This window comes from Rhea americana, unplaced genomic scaffold, assembly GCF_003343005.1.
Source record: "Rhea americana isolate MKP2758 unplaced genomic scaffold, rheAme1 scaffold_95, whole genome shotgun sequence".
NCBI classification, from domain to species: Eukaryota; Metazoa; Chordata; class Aves; order Rheiformes; family Rheidae; genus Rhea; species Rhea americana.
In genome coordinates, this window is record NW_028187144.1 from 1,948,545 (window position 1) to 1,965,891 (window position 17,347).

The 17,347-nt window shown below is 38.3% G+C and overlaps 1 protein-coding gene across 2 annotated transcripts in view; it reads right to left on the reverse strand.

The window, feature by feature from the left end:
• FNDC3A (fibronectin type III domain containing 3A) overlaps positions 1–17,347 on the reverse strand; it is a 118,357-nt gene that overhangs the window by 59,060 nt on the left and 41,950 nt on the right. The window contains exon 1 of one of the 2 annotated variants that reach the window (XM_085324996.1): positions 175–220. The exons of the other annotated variant lie outside the window; for it this stretch is intronic. The gene's annotated coding sequence lies outside the window, so the exon portion shown is untranslated. Of the gene's footprint in view, positions 1–174; positions 221–17,347 lie in introns of those variants that run through there. 2 annotated transcript variants of the gene reach the window in all.

A 17,347-nucleotide genomic window follows, 5' to 3' on the forward strand; every position in this document is an offset into this window, starting at 1 on the left:
AGGCGGCGGCGGCTTCCCCGGGGGGCACCGCGGGCTGCCGACTCTGCTGGCACGACCCACGCTACGCTCATTAGCGAGATTAAACCGAGAAGGTTTATTTTAACTCATTATCAGTTTCGCTAAAGGTAACTCCTTATTTAACACTAAAAAAAAAAAAAGTGGGCACATACAGACCTGGTTGCAAACAAACACCTTAGAAAGCTGCAGCGCCTTTGATACTAATCTAAGTGGATGCTGCGGCTCATGAGCGCTGCTATACTTAGCATTAGTCTAATGTGCACGGGGATGAATCACTCTCTCCGTCGTCCCCAGGAGGGAGCGGCGTCCAGGATTTACTGCGGCACATTAGGTTAACCGTGTCCCTCTAACCGAACACCCACACTTTGACATCACGCAGGCGACGATACGCATCGCTGACGCGAGCGCTGCCGGGATCAAACGCAAAGGCCGCGGCGACCCCACGAGCAGAGCGCCCTGCTGACGTAGCAGCGCGCCCGGCTACCGCGGCCACGCCGCGCTAAATCAATAGGCCTGGATGCCACGGATAGATGCGCCGCTCTCTTTTACATAACGGCTACTTCAAGAGTTTTATTTTGGGCTGCCAGCAGCAATGATAATTAAAAGAAAACAGCCCAACCCCACTAACAACAACAAGAAGAGTGGGCTCCGTTTAGCCTGTGAGCTCTGCCTGGAAAATACTTTCAAAAAAAAAAAAAAAAAAAAAAAAAAAAAAAAAAAAAAAAAAAAAAAAAAAAAAAAAAGAAAAAAAAAAAAAAGAAAAGCAGCCCCCAATCTGGCTGTTAGGCCCGAGGTGGGGCAGAGGCACAAGAAGGAGCTGGAGCACTGCAAGGACCCAGGTGAGCAGAAGAATTTAACACCTTCCTTCTGCTCTAAATTCAGCCCGACTAAAACATCYCTTTCACCCCTCCATCCGTCTACTTTTGTCATCAAGGCTGGCGGAGGGCAGTTGACAAAGCAAGGACACCAATTTAAATGCATTAATTGGCGACAACATCTATCTATCAGTAGACGGCAGACTGTCAAACACACGCAGTAAAATTGAAGGTAAAATGCTCACACATGTGATTTTGAAAGTGGTGGTGGGGAAAAAGCATCAGTTTCACCCACAAAGGCTTTGGAATAATGGATAAAAGCAGAAAGCTATGAAGCCTGACTAGCAACAGTATTTCTAAAGACTCCCTTCTATCGAGATTCTGATCTTTCCCAGGAAGCCATACGTAGGTATTCAAAAGGAAAAGGAGAACATCAAATCCCTTCTCATAGGCAAATGTGCAGGGATGACAGATTTCTATAGCACCTTACCATTAATACAGCTATCAGTTTTCTTTTATAATGGCCTTACGTATATTCAAAGGAAAAAAATGACAATGGTTTCTACGTCCAAATAGTAAATGTACCTTCATTTCAGCTATTTCTAAACAACGACCACAATGCAATTTTGTGATCTCCCCCAAAAGATTACAAGCCTRTATCTTTAAGCAGCACAAACTTCAAAACAGAAAGTTCACTTGGGAGCTTACAGAAGGATGTTCTTAGTCCTTCAAGAGACTCCAATAATACAAAGTCTTTGTACATTTTTTTGAAGCAGTTATGTAGCACATCAGAAACTAACTCCACCCTGATTTGTTAAAGAAAAAAAAGTACTACTTAATCAGTGATGTTAATATGAAAATACACTGTGTAAGCTTTGTACTATGCAGCTTAGAGTCTTAAAATGCTTAGTTTGGATGGCTGTTTTAAGTTTAGACTTAGGGTAATTACTTAATAACTATGTGGAAGAGTTATGCCAAAAAAAAAAAATGTTCTTTCTCTCCAATAGTCTTCCAATCACAARATATCAAGTGAACCATAACTCACTGCATTTCAAAGGGGGCTAAATGTGATATACCATTCTTAATACAGAGAAACTTTCATGAATGTTTTTATTCTTAGCAGTAAAAATAATCTGCACGCATACCAGTATAGCTGTGTAGCATATTTCCTTCCCTTTTCTTCAAAAAGGATCCAATTTTCTAGCAGTTATGCTGAGCAGTATTTAACTGCATTTTTTTTCCAGAATCAGGTCTTATTTAATATTTATGCATAATGCTTTGTAGTTTACAACATGATTCAGAAAATTCAAGATCAACTAAAATTTAACCATTAACAGTTGTTACCTACTGGAATTTGTATATTTGTAGTCAGAAATATTTTAACTGTATAGGTCTGCAGGCCAGAAAGTAAAGGTTAAGCACTACTATCGATAGCTAGTTGTGGCTAAGAGGTGAACAGCACAACTGAGCGAGACTCAAAACAGCAGGAGACTATTTCTAGCCTGCCAGTGGTTCTTGGCATGTGGATAACCAAGGAAAGAGCATATGTTGATTCACAGGAGGAAAAGATCCTTGAAGAAACAGACATTTACTGCAACATTTCCCCTCCTGTTCCTGGCTGATCAGGCCAAAAAAGATGCAATTATATAGTATTATTACTTGTAAAGGTCTTTCTTGGCATCATTATATTCCATTTATCACCCTAATGGGTTATTTTTCCTGTGCAATACTTAGCTAGCTACACTGATTTCAAACTGGAGTGCAAAATCATCTGGCACATTGTGCTGTCTCAGAGAACTGGCATTCAGAGAAGCTCCTCTTCCTCTGTACAAATTTCTTGATATTCCCCCCTAAAAAAAACCCAACTGTATACAGATGACTACGGAAAACAATAGCATATACACATATATTGAAATAATTATTAATTCAATTCCAGGGTAGGATATTTTAAAACTATGGATGAAAATATACAGAAGAACTTGTGGATATAATAATTCTGTTTATGCCATCTGTGACTAAGTAATGCCATATGTACAGTGCCAGAAACTCACCCAAGCAATTAACACCAGAAAAGGTCACCAAGAGAAAATGTAGTGCCTGATTTGTGAACTTGGATTTCTATCCAAGATTTTTTTTTTCTAAAGGTAGACTCCTTTTGAGTCCCTGGAATCTACTAATAGCTTGTGCTTTTATTTGAGATGCTTTGAATTTAGACTTCAAGCAAATTACAGATACAGATTCAGATGCTCTGTTTTTATTTTAAATAAAGCAGAGCAAAATTTTTTATGAAAAGCTAGCATCTATGGCGCAAAGTATCTGAAGCCCTTCTAATATTTAAATAAATACTACATACACTTTCCTGCAAAAGGACTGGTTTGGGAGTGGTGGTTCAGAATTGAAATGATGCAAATGCGAAGTTAGCAAGAAGTGATAGTTGTCAGCTTTCCATCACGGGAAAGGAGAATCCAGTATTCTACACGATCTAGCAGCAAAAGGGAAATCCAGGTAAATCCAGAATAATGTTGGCTCCACTACTAGAGTTCTAAGGCCTGGCTATCTGATGCAAAACATAGCTAAATCTTGTTCTTACTAAAAGCCAAAAGTTAACCATCACTGCACTGATAAAAAGAAAAGAGTAGCTCTGTCCCAGTGAAATTTTACTCTTGGATGCAACCCTCCTCGTGTTAGCTAACCGAGTTTGCTGTTCTGGACAAGGGACAAACCCTTCTGAAACACTGCAAAGAAATGAAGTTCAGTCCTACAGAACTTCTCTTCACACTCACCACGTACAATTGTTGATTTGTGTAAATTCCTTCAAGTTCCTTTGAACCTACTAATACAAAGATTCTAGTATTCACAATAAAATGTTCAACTATAGAACATACAGAACTCTAAACTATGAAATACATAATGATTTTATGACACAGCTTTGTTTCAAATCACAAGGAAGTTAGAATCTCCTCAAAGTTGATAACAAAAGGAGGTATTTAGTGATGCAAAGTCCTTCTGCCATGATATAAACTGCAGCGAACAAGCCTTAATGCAGACAACCTTCAAAAACTACATATGACAAAACAGAAGTGAGACAAAAGACCAAATTGAAACATCTGCTGCTATGCACCTTATATTTTGCAATGTCTAAAGCAAACACCTGGCTTCAGCAGGGTGAATTCACTGGCTGCCTCTGGAAAAGAACTCTGTGCTTCGGCACATTTATCAGGGAGCCACCTCATACTAGATGATAGAAATCATTAAATACTGCCAGTGCATCCCCAAGTAAGATATCTGATTCAGGTCTGCTCTACTGACTCTTCCAGCCAATTTCAGTAGACAACATCACATTTTCTGCAGGTAGATTCCTACTGGCAGGAAAAACAAGATCATCTAGTTCAGTTAGTGGATAAACCAACTTTTATGCTCTCTTCACACAGATTAAACCCACAGCTTGCTGCTGTCTAGGAGAGTGCTATAAATACCAGACTATGAAATAACTTGTGTTGTGACCACTGTTTCATCTGCTGATGATGAGCCACTAGGAAAATGAAATACAATGCACTAAAGCTTCTGTCCATGCTACCAAGAACTCCTAAATGAAAATACAAAGCCAGCCTTTGAAAACAAGAACCAGAACCCAGGCCTTTGCCCAAGCCATACAGGAATACCTACTATATCAGTCTAAAAATGCAGATCACCTCCATAAAAATTGAGATTCTAGAGGGAAACTACACAAGAACGTAAAGAGGTCCAGCTTCAAAAAAATACATGAAGAGGAGCTCAGAATACTCCACTGCAAATAGTTAGGGCACTGCTGGAATTGGGGGCTACAGCTTCAACTTTTTTTGTACTTTGTAGAGCTAAAAACTCAAGATGTCCTAGATTCTGGGTGAGTAGTCTAGCCAAATTCCTAGTGTTGCTGCTGTTTGTGCTTTGGGATGCACTTGATATAGCTCAAGTAAACAAATAATCTTGCTCTTCTACCGGAGAGACAGGCAGCGTTTATGTACCACATGTGTTGCTGCAGGTCTTTGATTTCCGGCTTCTGCCAACCATCAAGTACACCCTAATGTTTTGTACAACTACAGGCATGTAGGGAACTGTGATCAAAAAAAAGCAGAAGCTATGGACTCAATGCGCTTGCTAGGATTAGGCTGTGATTCAGCAGGTGACCTGAGTTGCTCCCTGGGACTCCTATAGCAATAAGCTTCTTAAAGCTAGAACCCAGGTGGGATCCAAGCAGCCCAAACACGACCCCTTATGATGACCATCTGTCACACACATTTTYTTCCCCCATCAATAAGAATCAGAAATATCAGAAAGAAAGCATCTGGTAAAACAGTAAGCAGGGCCCAGGCACAAAGAAACTCATGCCATTGTAGCATTCTCTTCAATCTGCTCTGTAACCAAATATGTTTTGGAAAGTAACGTACCCACTGCGCTTTGGCAGCCAAAATGAACTCAGAGTCAGACAGAAGTATGTAAGGAATCTACTCACTTATGTCAAAAAGGAGGTCATGCATGAAACAACTAACTTTGCTCTGACACATCAAAATTTGTCATTCCAAGCCAGAAGAAAGAGAAAAAGACACCTACATACAGAGGAGCTCCTGACTGTACATTATGGATCAATACACCCTGCTATTAGGGAGCTGAAACAGTAAAACTGCTTAATAGTTGGAAAGCAAGTGTCCTTTGTGCAAAAAACCTTTCTATTGCTTCCCTACTGTCTGGATGTGCGAGATATATATTTTCTGTTGATAGGCCATCAGGGCTAAAGAACTGAAAAAGACCTTATCAATCAGGTCTATTCAACTGCAATTGCAGCTTCGTCCCTCTCCCCATTAACATACATCAAGATCCATCATAAATGGATCGTACATCAACTGACGTACATCAACAAGACCACCTTAAAAAGAGTTAGTTTTTTCCTCATACTTCTCCCTCTGGAGTGCTGTCCCAGAGCATCACTTTCCTAAAGTTACAAGGCTTCTCATAATTATCAGGTTTTTTCATATTCATATATTCATAGCCATTTGAAATCCCCTTGTCTAAGCCAGCTTTGGCATTTCCTGTTGACAGATTTTATTGTTGTTGTTTTAATTATTCCTGTTGTGTACTTACCTATTCTTAATAAAACTGATTCACTGATTCTTAGCTAAACCACCCAAGCTCTTGGGGACAAGCCTGTCCCCATACAGGCTCTTCATTCTTCTCAATATCCTAGCAGCTCTTTTCTATGGCTGTTCTACTTTCACTCCATTTTTGTAGGCATGAATTATCAAATCAGCATAGAGGTCTTGGTAGAATCCTGTAAAATGTTTCTAAAACATCCCTAGCTGTACATCTGTCCCGACGCATTTTATGGTTATAGTAGCTCCCTTTACAGATATACTGGAGATAATATTCATCTTGTGACTTAAACAGCAGGAGGAGGAAGCAGGTATGAGCTAATTAACTTTCAAATAAGGAGTTCCCCATTTATAATTTATTACCCCTATGCATGACCTTGTATTGTGCATAACTGAATTTCATCTTGTTCAGGGACACCATTCAAACACCACTCCTTTAGGTAGATTTCCTATACCACTGGAATTGCTTGGATGACTGGGTTAGCTGAAATGCCAAGTATTTCCAGAATACCCTGATAGCTGAAAAACACTTAGGCAGTTACCGAGAGACTAAGGGATATATTTCCACTCTAGACAGGCTGCTCATCATACTTCAGCATTCTGTCCTTCCTTATTGCATTTACATTTAAAACCTTTAAAAAAACAAAATAAAAAACAACAAAAACCACACAACCGCAGCTAAGACCACAGTGGATCTGCTCAGGCTCTTCAGAGATATGGGTCAGAATACATTCTGATTCAACTGTGCTTTAAACTTTGCAGTACGGAGACACCAAACATGCAGAGGTATCTGGCCTCAGGACTCTACTGCATTGCTACATTTTTTGTTTGTTTGTTTGTTTCTTTTCTTTTTCTCTTTTTTTTTAAAAGTATTTACCAGCCCTTCTGTTTGCTTCCCTTCATATTGCAGAAAGCTATACCCTACAAAGATATAGCTTTACCTGACATTCATCCTCCTTTTTCCCACATGGCATGTTACCAGGCACTTCAGACCTCTTTCCAGCTCTCTCAAGCAGCACAGAAATGTTTACCTGCCAATAAAATACTTAGCCAAACACAACAGCAACCTAAAACCACGCATCAGGAAGATCCAGAAAGCTACCTTTATGTGCTCCTATTAAAAAAAAAAAAAAAAAAAAAAAAAAAAAAAAAAAAGCCCCCAAATCCCCTAATTCTCCCCCCCCAAACCCACCTTCCATGTAATTACTGCTACCAAAATGAGTCTAGAGTCATTCCCATAATGAATGACAGATCTGTTTTTCAGATTAGAGGACAAGGCTTAGTGGCAAAAACAAATACCAACACACTGGAATTCCAAGAACATAAAGCACATTTGGAAGTATTTCTAAGACTTCTCAGAGAATGAACCTGGAAAATAACCTGCAGTGGGGGCAGTCTGGACACATGAATAAGATTCATTGCCTAGTATATGTCATACGCTCTGCCTGAAAGGAATGTAAAGAAACATTTGACTGGGTGTATTTACCTGCAATTACGTAGAACAGATAGGGTATTTCCAAGATATACAAATAAAAAGACTGTATAAAAAAAGGAGGAAAATGTAAGAGTTAGATGGGTGTAGTAGGCATAAACATACACCTTTCATAAATATTTTACTGAAAAGTTTATGGGTATACAGTGACATATTTACAACTTGCCTAGGAAAATGCTGCTCTAACACACATGGGCTAGAAATCTACAGTAAAAAGTGATAAAACCATCAACAATCAATCTCAAATATCTCTATGCTTGTCCTTACTGTTGTATCCATTTGAAGTACAAACAGGAGGAAAGGTAGATCAGCTCACACTGGTCAGCCATCTGCATCTTTGTCAAGCATTTGCTGATATTCACCTTTATTTTTCAACTCTTATTAGGTGATTTTTGAAACTCTTTCACACCGTAGGAACTTTAACTGGTTCTAGTTGCTCAGGTTGCCCTTTTAACTTAAGAAATATTTTCACTCAGTGATGCATTGCTTAGTCACCAGATGTTTCCCCAAAATTGTACTGACACCATAGTGTCACACTAAACCACAGGTAGTCTCCTCTTTTGACCCCTTGCTATCCAAATTGGAGAAAATTCTTTCCATGTCCTGGCACTTCACATTGCCAGTCTCCAAGCAGACTCTGCAACTTGAAGAAAAAAAAAACCAAACTCCTCAGATTTTTAAACTCATCTTGGGCCTTAGGCACCCCATCACCCCGTAAGACTGCTTTATGTATTGTGTTCAGAAAAATAAAGAGTGAAAACTTAGACGAGTTTTCAGATTTATTTGAGCTTAAAAGCTAGGTAAGATTAAACTTATTTTTTAATCCAGTGAACTGACTATTAAAGTTGGAAACCAAGTAACACATGAAAAGCATCAAAAATAGAATAAAAGCAAACTTAAGTATGTTTGACAACATTCTCTAAATATACCTGCTGCTTAAAGTTTTACTGAGACGTCTCTCGGCTGCATAAGTCATAAAGGCTTACTCTGAATGGTACCTTTTAGAGCAAAACCTCTTTAAGGCTGAAGTTGCAGAGGATGTAACACAGTACCACTTCACTTAAATGCTATCCTTCCAGAGACTCTTAAAAGCAGCTTGTGGGAAAAGAGAAAAAAAGAACTGGCTGACAACTCTCTGCAGACACATTCTTCTTTTTCTGCTTCCCTCAGTTGTTTCCAACTTCATATATGATCCTTGTTATAGAAGAAAACAGTATAGAGTACCATGGCCAAACAATCTTTTTTGTACCTGTTCCTGGAAATTGAGTTTTCTTCTAGCNAAGAAAACAGTATAGAGTACCATGGCCAAACAATCTTTTTTGTACCTGTTCCTGGAAATTGAGTTTTCTTCTAGCATTTCTTCTTTTCCCCCCCCCCCTTTTTTTTTTGGGGGGGTGGGGGGGGCTTGCTTGTTAAAGTTGCATTTTCTGAGTAAGGCTTTCCCCACCTCAAGAGTTTCTCTCAGTCCACAATCCTGCTGCAGTCTTTATTCAAGCACAGCCACTATAGCTTAAATGACCTGTCCTACTGTCACGAGATTTTTTTTCTGATGTTGTTGCAATACTTTATAACAAAGCATGCATCATGAGAAGCACTTTCTTATTCACATTATCTTTTATCTTGTTATAACTGCAACTTCATGTTAGCTCCCTTTAAAATTGTTCATGAAGAAAAAATAAAGATGATAAATTACGCATTTACAGTGCTTATTCTAATCCTCTTCCCTCACCTTCTATTGCCACAGCAAAACCTTTCTACAGGTTTGAGAAGCTACTAAACATCTTTTTGTTCTGAAACTTCTGAATTACTTGTCTCTACTTCAGTACTTCCTGAATAGAATTTGAAGGCAACACACTAACAGCCTCCTTGTTTGAAGTGCAGGCTGCCCTCCTTAGGCAAGCCTATCTCAAACAAGGGATTGGGGGAGCAGAGGAGTATCACGACTTTTCTAACTTATTTCAACTGCAATATAACAGCAATTTTCAAATAGCAGCAGAATCTGCTAAATATCAAGAACTATAGGATTATAGATATTAGAAAAAGGTTATAGGAAGCAGAGAGTATGGTAGATTTTAAAAATGGGTTTTATGTTAATGAAGACTGTAATGTAGGTATAAGCTTTTTCTCACCTAAACAGCAAAATATTGTAAGAAAACTCTTTAATCATCTTGGAAGGCATATACATCCCACCCATGAATAAAAGTGTCAAGGTCTCTTGGTCAAGTCAAGTTCAGGGGAAACACAATAAAGACAGTATTTATGAAGATGGCCTATCTGCAGAACACCAAAGGGAAAGGATGAGTTAAGCACAGCTGGAAAAGAGGCTACTGGAGAAATATATTRAGAACAGGCTCAGGGGCTAAATCACATCCTCACAAAATAGCCAATGAATCAAAAGAGAAGGGTGTCATCAGCCTCTCCTGTAGTAGGACTAATACCAGTAATTGGAGACAACTCTCCAAGTTATGGGTGTTGTAGAGTCACTAGAAAAGAAAACTGGAGCTGATTAGATGGTGTCCTATGGCATGTGCTCCAGAAAACCAATTTTATTGGAAAAATCTTTTCAGTGTGGGAAAGGTTTATTCTTTGGAAAAAAACAAACAGACCCCCTTCCCCCAAATCCTCCCCACAAGATCAGCACTTTGGATAGCTGTATTTACTACTAGTGAATTTGGCCTTTTAAATTTTGTTGGAATCCCCATGTAATTACAGTTTCTTAATGTCTTTAATTGGTTGAACATACGCACTTGTAACTGCTCTTTAATTCACATTACACAGTAGCTATTTATACTTGTGCATAGCTAGCCAATATGTTTATAATGGCCTTGCTGTTTTTCTCCCCTTCTCCTTTCCCTTCATTTGGATAATCAACTGCTTTAGATGTAAAATAGATTACTGCATGGATGCCTGTAAAAGGAAGAAAGGGGGAGCAACATGATTTAATAAAGTTGCAAAGTGTCATGATCATGTAAGTCATGCAAGCTGCCAAATTCTAGTCTTTTAACATTCAAAAAAAGACTACAGCTATAATCACAGACTATTAATAAACACAAACAGCCATGCATTCCTCTCATTCATCCATTAGAAATCAGCAGAACTAGGAGCAGAATTAAAAAAAATCTCTGGATTGCAAGTTGCAACATTCAAYAACGTATTAAATTCTGGTCACTAATGTTGTGACAAAAACGTACCTGGACCCAAGCAGACAGCACAGCAGTGTTTAGAAGGATGGGTAAAAATGAAGGAAAGGGAAATCAACCTCCAACTTCTCCTTTTAGCAGCAAAGGAGAAAGCACAGTGGCAGGACAACACCGGGCCTTGTAATCTCCTGGCAGGTCTATGGCAACCTGCGTGAGAGGGGGGAGCTTGCTCAGGCTCAAAAACCCTGAAAGAACTATGGCAGGGAGAACTGCTCCGCAGCCCGAAGGACATTACTTTCCTTCCCAGCCAGTCTGCCAGCCGTTACAACTAGCCTGTGCCCAACAGCTTGGGTCCTCAAGATGAGAGGGTGAAGACTCCTTTTCAGAGTATAAGTAGAATAAACATAGATCAAAATTAATTCAAAGTTATTTCTTGGTAACCGTAATTCTTTGAAAGAAGTAGTTTCACAGCTATGACAGCAGTTCAAGATGCAGACAGACAAGTTGAACCCCGCAGGGTGGAATTGTAAAGGAACTTCCTGAGGTCTCATCTAACAATTTGTTACATCTTCCAACAGGTGGCATGCACCAGCCASTATTCATCACACACATACGGTCAAAGAAGATCTAACAAAAGTCATTATGCCTTTTTGCCTTTATGAAGGCCGGTGGAAAATAAACTTAAAAAYATTAGCAAAATATTAGCAAAAATAAAGCACTATTTATTTTAATGAATTAATATCAGATAATGAAACTTAGAAACTTATTATTCCATTAAATAAAAGTAACAGTAATCTTCACAAAAGTTTATTTCAATCAATTCCAATTGATCCAATTAAGATACAGAAAATGCCATTAGCATAAGTCACCATAAGTGTTAGGCCCTTAAGTGAAAATACTATACACACACACACACACACATATATTTATATATGTATATATAAACTCCCATGCATGCCTCTCTGATCTGAGATTTAGTTCAAGGTGTTAACTAATTTCCTACCTGTGTTAGAAATCAAGAAGGATTCCTAYTTCACTTCTCCCCTCCTTTGGATCCACAAAGCAGAAAGTCCAGTGCTATTTCTTTCTCATCAACAGTACAGGGAAGAAATCAGATTAATTGATTGCAGGGCTGGGGGACTCAGTATCATGGGCTGCAGACCTGTCAAGCCTAACACGCTTTGCACAGAACTCATCCAACTGATGCCAGACTTGCTCTTCCTACAATAGCCCCTGAATCTCAGCAGCGYGAACTAACGCTTTACAACCTCATGTGCTAGACAGAGCGGTGACTAGACCCAGACACTGGCTTCCAGGTGCATTCTCTGGCTATAACTCAGGGCCACAACTCCCTTCCCAATGGGCATCTCCAAGCACAGGCGCTTTGACAGAAGTAGTAGATGCTCGTGGAAGTGGATGAATTTGAAGACTCTTAAGTCCTGACGTCAAAGATGTTCACTGTGGGCACAACTGTGAAACAGCACACTCAAATGGGATGTTTTGAGGCTCTAACCTGACTTATTTCAGTTTAAGAGTCATGCTTTTAGCTCTTGCATGAAGACATCTCATTCAGGTGTCTAAAATTACACACCTGTATGTGAGTTAGGACTTTAAACTCCTATTACAGCAAGTGGAGATCTAGTCAAAGCAGACAGCAAAGACTGGAGAGCTATTCAGTTCAAACTGATGTCAGCCGAAAAGCACTGACTGTACTCGTAGCTAGTGACTAAATCTTCACTAGCTATAATGAGAGCTTCGATCCAAGGCTACATATAGAAACGTACATTTAACCACCTAAAATTAGATGCCTTCAGTCTGCAGCTGAAATACTGATATTTCAAAGAAATGTCTCCAGAACCTTCCTGTACTCAGGCTGGGTTTACAGTGTGAAGCTTGTGGTATCGTAAAAAGAATAAAGTAAGAAATTAGAGAAGATAAAAGATTAACTGATTAGAATATACATTAGGAAAATAAGACATGAAAAACAGACTGAATACTTTATAATGAATATAGTAAATAYGAACCCATTCACATTGCAAAATGTGTACGTCAAGGTAGAATAAAACTTAAAACAATGTCCAACAAAAAAAGCAAAAAAATAAGCAAAATGAAAGCATTACARAGTCATGTGTTTGTCCAAGGAAAGATATTAGATCTATTTATAATTTAACAAATCTTAAACAGTGACAGAAAAATTAAATTTTACCCTAAAACACTACAAACAGCATTATGAAAGTTATCTGAATTAATGCATTTCCTTTTCTACCTGTTTTTCAAATTGCTGCTGCAGAAGATGATTAAACAGGCCTCGTTTCCCTTTTAATAAAACTCTTGACAAGTTTAGTTTATTCTGGGAATGACACATTCTAGAAACCTAGTATTTATAAACCTAAGAAAATGGCCATGACAGCAATGCTGGCTGTTCTAGCAGAAATGCAGCATGATAAAATAAGCTTTTTCAGCAACAGCTTTTTGTAGTTTCACTGACTACCTTTTTAAGAAATGGGGGATACTACRGCCATGAAGCCCTGTTCAGTTATCAGCAACTTAACTAAGGAGAAGGTCAGACAGTTCCCATAACAGGCTGAGTACGCTCTGTTAAGAAGTTAGTTCTTCCAGCCAGTCTTAGAGCAGAACTGATCTAAATAACAGACATCTGGATTGTTACAGCTTATTCTGATGAGGGGAATGACTCTGTTTTGTGCTTCTTTGCAATTTTTCTTTGAGTTAATACAACTGAATTTTAAGAGACAATCCTTAAAAGGACAGCAAAGYGCCTCTGCTGTATTGCAAAAGTGACTGCAGAATCAAATAGATGTAGTTGTGCCAGCTTTAATTCAGCGCAGTATCAGTAGGAAAAGCTGCAACAGCAGGGCTTTAGGGCCAATTCACCCAGCCAATAGTCCTCAAATTATAGATGAGATTTCTCCAACATGCTAAAGGCAGGAAATAAGTATTCCACAGGTGATACAGTGAAGGTTTAAACTCATCACTGTTTCTTTACCATATTAGAAGGGGATTTRCCACATCTCTAGCCAACTCTTACACAAACCTACCTGTAAAAGGGAAAAGGGAAGGAGTCTGTTCTGCAAAACCTCCAAGGATATTCACACATTCTGTTTATTGCTGTAAGGTACAGAAAGTGTAGCTCCTACTTACAACCATTCAGGGATGAGATAGCTCCAAGTCAAGGAGCTACAACCACACTGCACAGGCACCCTCTCTCCTCAGCATCTTACTGCAACATAAAGAGAATCACATCCCCACTGCAGTTGTCCTCCTGTATAGCTGACTRCTACCAGAGTTCTTACTATTTCTAGTTTAACTGGAGACACTTGGAAATGCAAAGATCTATGAAACATGTCATTGTGTAATATCCCAATATCTAGAAATGAGGATTGTGTAAACAAAAACAAGGATTAAGTAGTATTTCCCTCCTGGCTACAGAAAGAGAAGACCACYTAGAGCAGCTTCCCTGGAAGACTCCAGTAATCATCTTTAACAGTAGAAAAGCTAGAGCACTAAAATCTGTCCAACTAGTAGTTTGTCTGGGGTTGCTTGTAAGGGTTCATTATCCAGGTTCACAAACTACCCAGAAGACCAGAGGTAGTAGAGGAGAGTTCTTGTTAGTGTTAACAGGGTTTTAGTGCTTTTTGGTTTTGCTAGCTTGTTCCACTACTACAGATCTATGCTTTTATGTAAATATGCTTTTATTCCTAAATTTTGCCTACTGCTAAAGCTAATACCGAGTAATTCAGCAAGAAGATTCTGTTTCTATAGGTGAGGTCATCCTTAAAACCAACATCTAGGATCACTACTGTRGTGCCAGGTATCCCTAGTACATTCCAAGAGAACCACAGAACGACAAGGCGTATGTCCCAGACCAACCCAGGAGGYTTAGGATTTACTAATAAGCTGTAGTCTTGTGAAAGCAGCAGCTTCCAGTGATCAATAATGGCTAGGATCCCTTCTGAGGAGGCAAGGRTAGATAAAATCTAAATGCAACTGTTATGTATGTTAAGATGCCCAGTTTGATTGCTCTAATGCCATCTTAAAACAACCAAAGCCACATACGAGAGTCTGCAGCAGGAAATCACTATTTACTTAATATTCTGGATAATGGGCAAGTGTGGTGTTGCAAAGTTGAAACTAACCTTCAAATGAGAGAAAGTTTGTGTTTTACTACTGTAGTCTCAGAATGGATGTGATCTTCCTCTTTTCTTCTTCACTCTCTTGAAAGCACTTAAAGTATTTTATTCCTTATTTTAAAGGAAAAAGAAGTAAGATTGCTTAACTTCCCCCCCCGAGACTAACCTTCACACTGATACTTCATTTCTTTTCAAAACACGAACTATTTATGACTCATTCTGATTTACATACGCTTTCTTATTTTATTATGAAAATGGCAATTTTCCTCTGGAGAGACATATAACATGGTCTCTTATTATGTCAAGTAACATTTAATAGCCCTTAGCTGCAACTTGGGACTGTTATAAAATGTGCTCAAGATGAGTCATCTTCATTCATTTATTCTGCAATAGGAAGAATTCATGAATGAGTGATCTGCTGTAATTCACTTCTGCAAAGAGAGCCCATTCATACATTTCAAACCTGGCTTTCTGAATCACTGTAATGTAGCTGATTATTTCAGTTTAACAGAAAAAAATTTTGGCTCAAGGGAAGTTTCCACAAAAGTCTGAACATTTCTACTATGTGAGAACAGTTTTATAGATTTAAGAGCTCTTCTAAAAATATACATTTTGGTCTAACACATGGATATACTGGCAGATGTCTTCCTAGCTCTTTAGCAAGTAAAACACGCAATCTTTGGAAAGTAAAAGCCTGACAAATGGTTTAAATTGAAGTTGCGTCACGAGTGGGCAGAAGTCATGACTATCCAGAAAAATACTACACAGCCAAAACAAAATATTTTTTAAAAATAAAAAAAAAATGATCGTTAGCACACATAAGTGTGCACTTAAAACTACTTCTTAGGTAAAATACGTACAATGGAAAAGTAACCACGACATAAAACTGTTAAATCTAGAAATATAAAGTAATGCTGGCTTTGTTATTTTACAGAAATATGTATGCAATACATCAAGGAAAAAATACACAAATCATTTTAAGTCATCAGAACTCTGACAAACAGAGGAATGGGATCAACAAGCAAGAAGGATCCCTCAGCAGCAGTGCTCTTCTGCCCAGCTTAGAGATTTCAAATCAGGAAATAATCACAAAAGCCTTTTCATCCCATCATAACTGCCATGGAAAAGGCATGCATTAAACAGTTATTTGTCACTTATCACAGTTTCAAAGCATTCAAAGCTTTATAGATCATTTGTGAGAATTGGACCAGCAAACAGCCAGGAAGTCAATACAGARATCTGGGTACAGATGCAGTATTTTCTTCAAAAGCCTAACCCATAGAAATACACAGCTTGGTGTTTTGAGTTTTTAGTATTTCATAGATTACAGTGAATATTTTAAGTTGTCTGTAATGCACACTTTCCTTTTTCCTGGAGAGACACTGATTCTAGCTGCTTTCAAGTTGAGTAGTTTTACCCTATGCATACAGTATCCAAAATAAGATGAGTACTCTTTAGAAATAAAATAACTATGATGAGTACCAATAAAGATTGATAAAGCATCTCAGTGTTCCCAACAGCCAGGGAATATGATGCAAGAAAATACAACTAACGCTACCATTGTATTTATATACAACTCACACTGACTTCAGCACACAGTGCGATCTCAGGGTGAATTGATTATCAATTAAGCATGAAAGCCCAAGGAACAGTGACTTACCAAATYACCCAAACAAGACAACCATATCTGTGCATCTGTACTTCTGTTGTGACTCCATCTAGAAAAGACTCACTACCCCTCATACTACATCTGCTTAATTTATATTTAAACATATGCCCCTGCAAATAGCCTTGCAAGAACCTGAAGTTACATTTTTATTATTTCAATCTTTGGTCAACGCATCACATTTCAAATTCTTACTACTGCTTCTAATTTCAAATTATTTCTCCTTCTCCCTGGACATATCTTAGCAAAATTTTAATCCAAAAAGAGATACTAAAACCAAATATTTGTAAACTAGTATTTTGGTAAGTATAAATCAGAATACAGGCTTAGAAAAATAGTACTTCAAAGTTTCTCATTATTTAAAAAGACAAAAACCTGTTCAACATTAAGCTGCATGTTATTTGTAGAATACTGAACATTACAAAATATGAATTAAATGAAGTTGCCAGAACCAGTTCCTTCTAGAAAGCAAACACCAGAAACTGAATAACAGACAGATTTGTTTGGTGGTCACTTAGTATTCCACCACAAATAACCAGAGCAGTGAATTATGCATGCAGCTGTACAAATAAGTCTTTGGAAGGGAGAGGGGAATACTTGTAACAAAGTATTAAGTGCATTTCCTGGTGGGCGATGAGAGGAAGAAATCCTTTGATTGTACCTATCCTTTTCACCTGGGTGGATTTTGAGCATTAGATTAAGATGCAGACATGATACAAGGAAATGACAGATTATGTACAACAAAAACTACATATTCATGTAATTAGTTTCTCCGTAGGCAATACATGTGTTTTTGCAAAGTAATACGCAGATACGTATTTTTAACATATGTAGTACTATCTCTTTTTATAGAGTACTTCACAGAAAAGGCAGAACGTGTATTCTTTCCAGAGATCTTTTCAGCTATATGCAGTCAGAAGAGACTATAACAATGGGCAAATA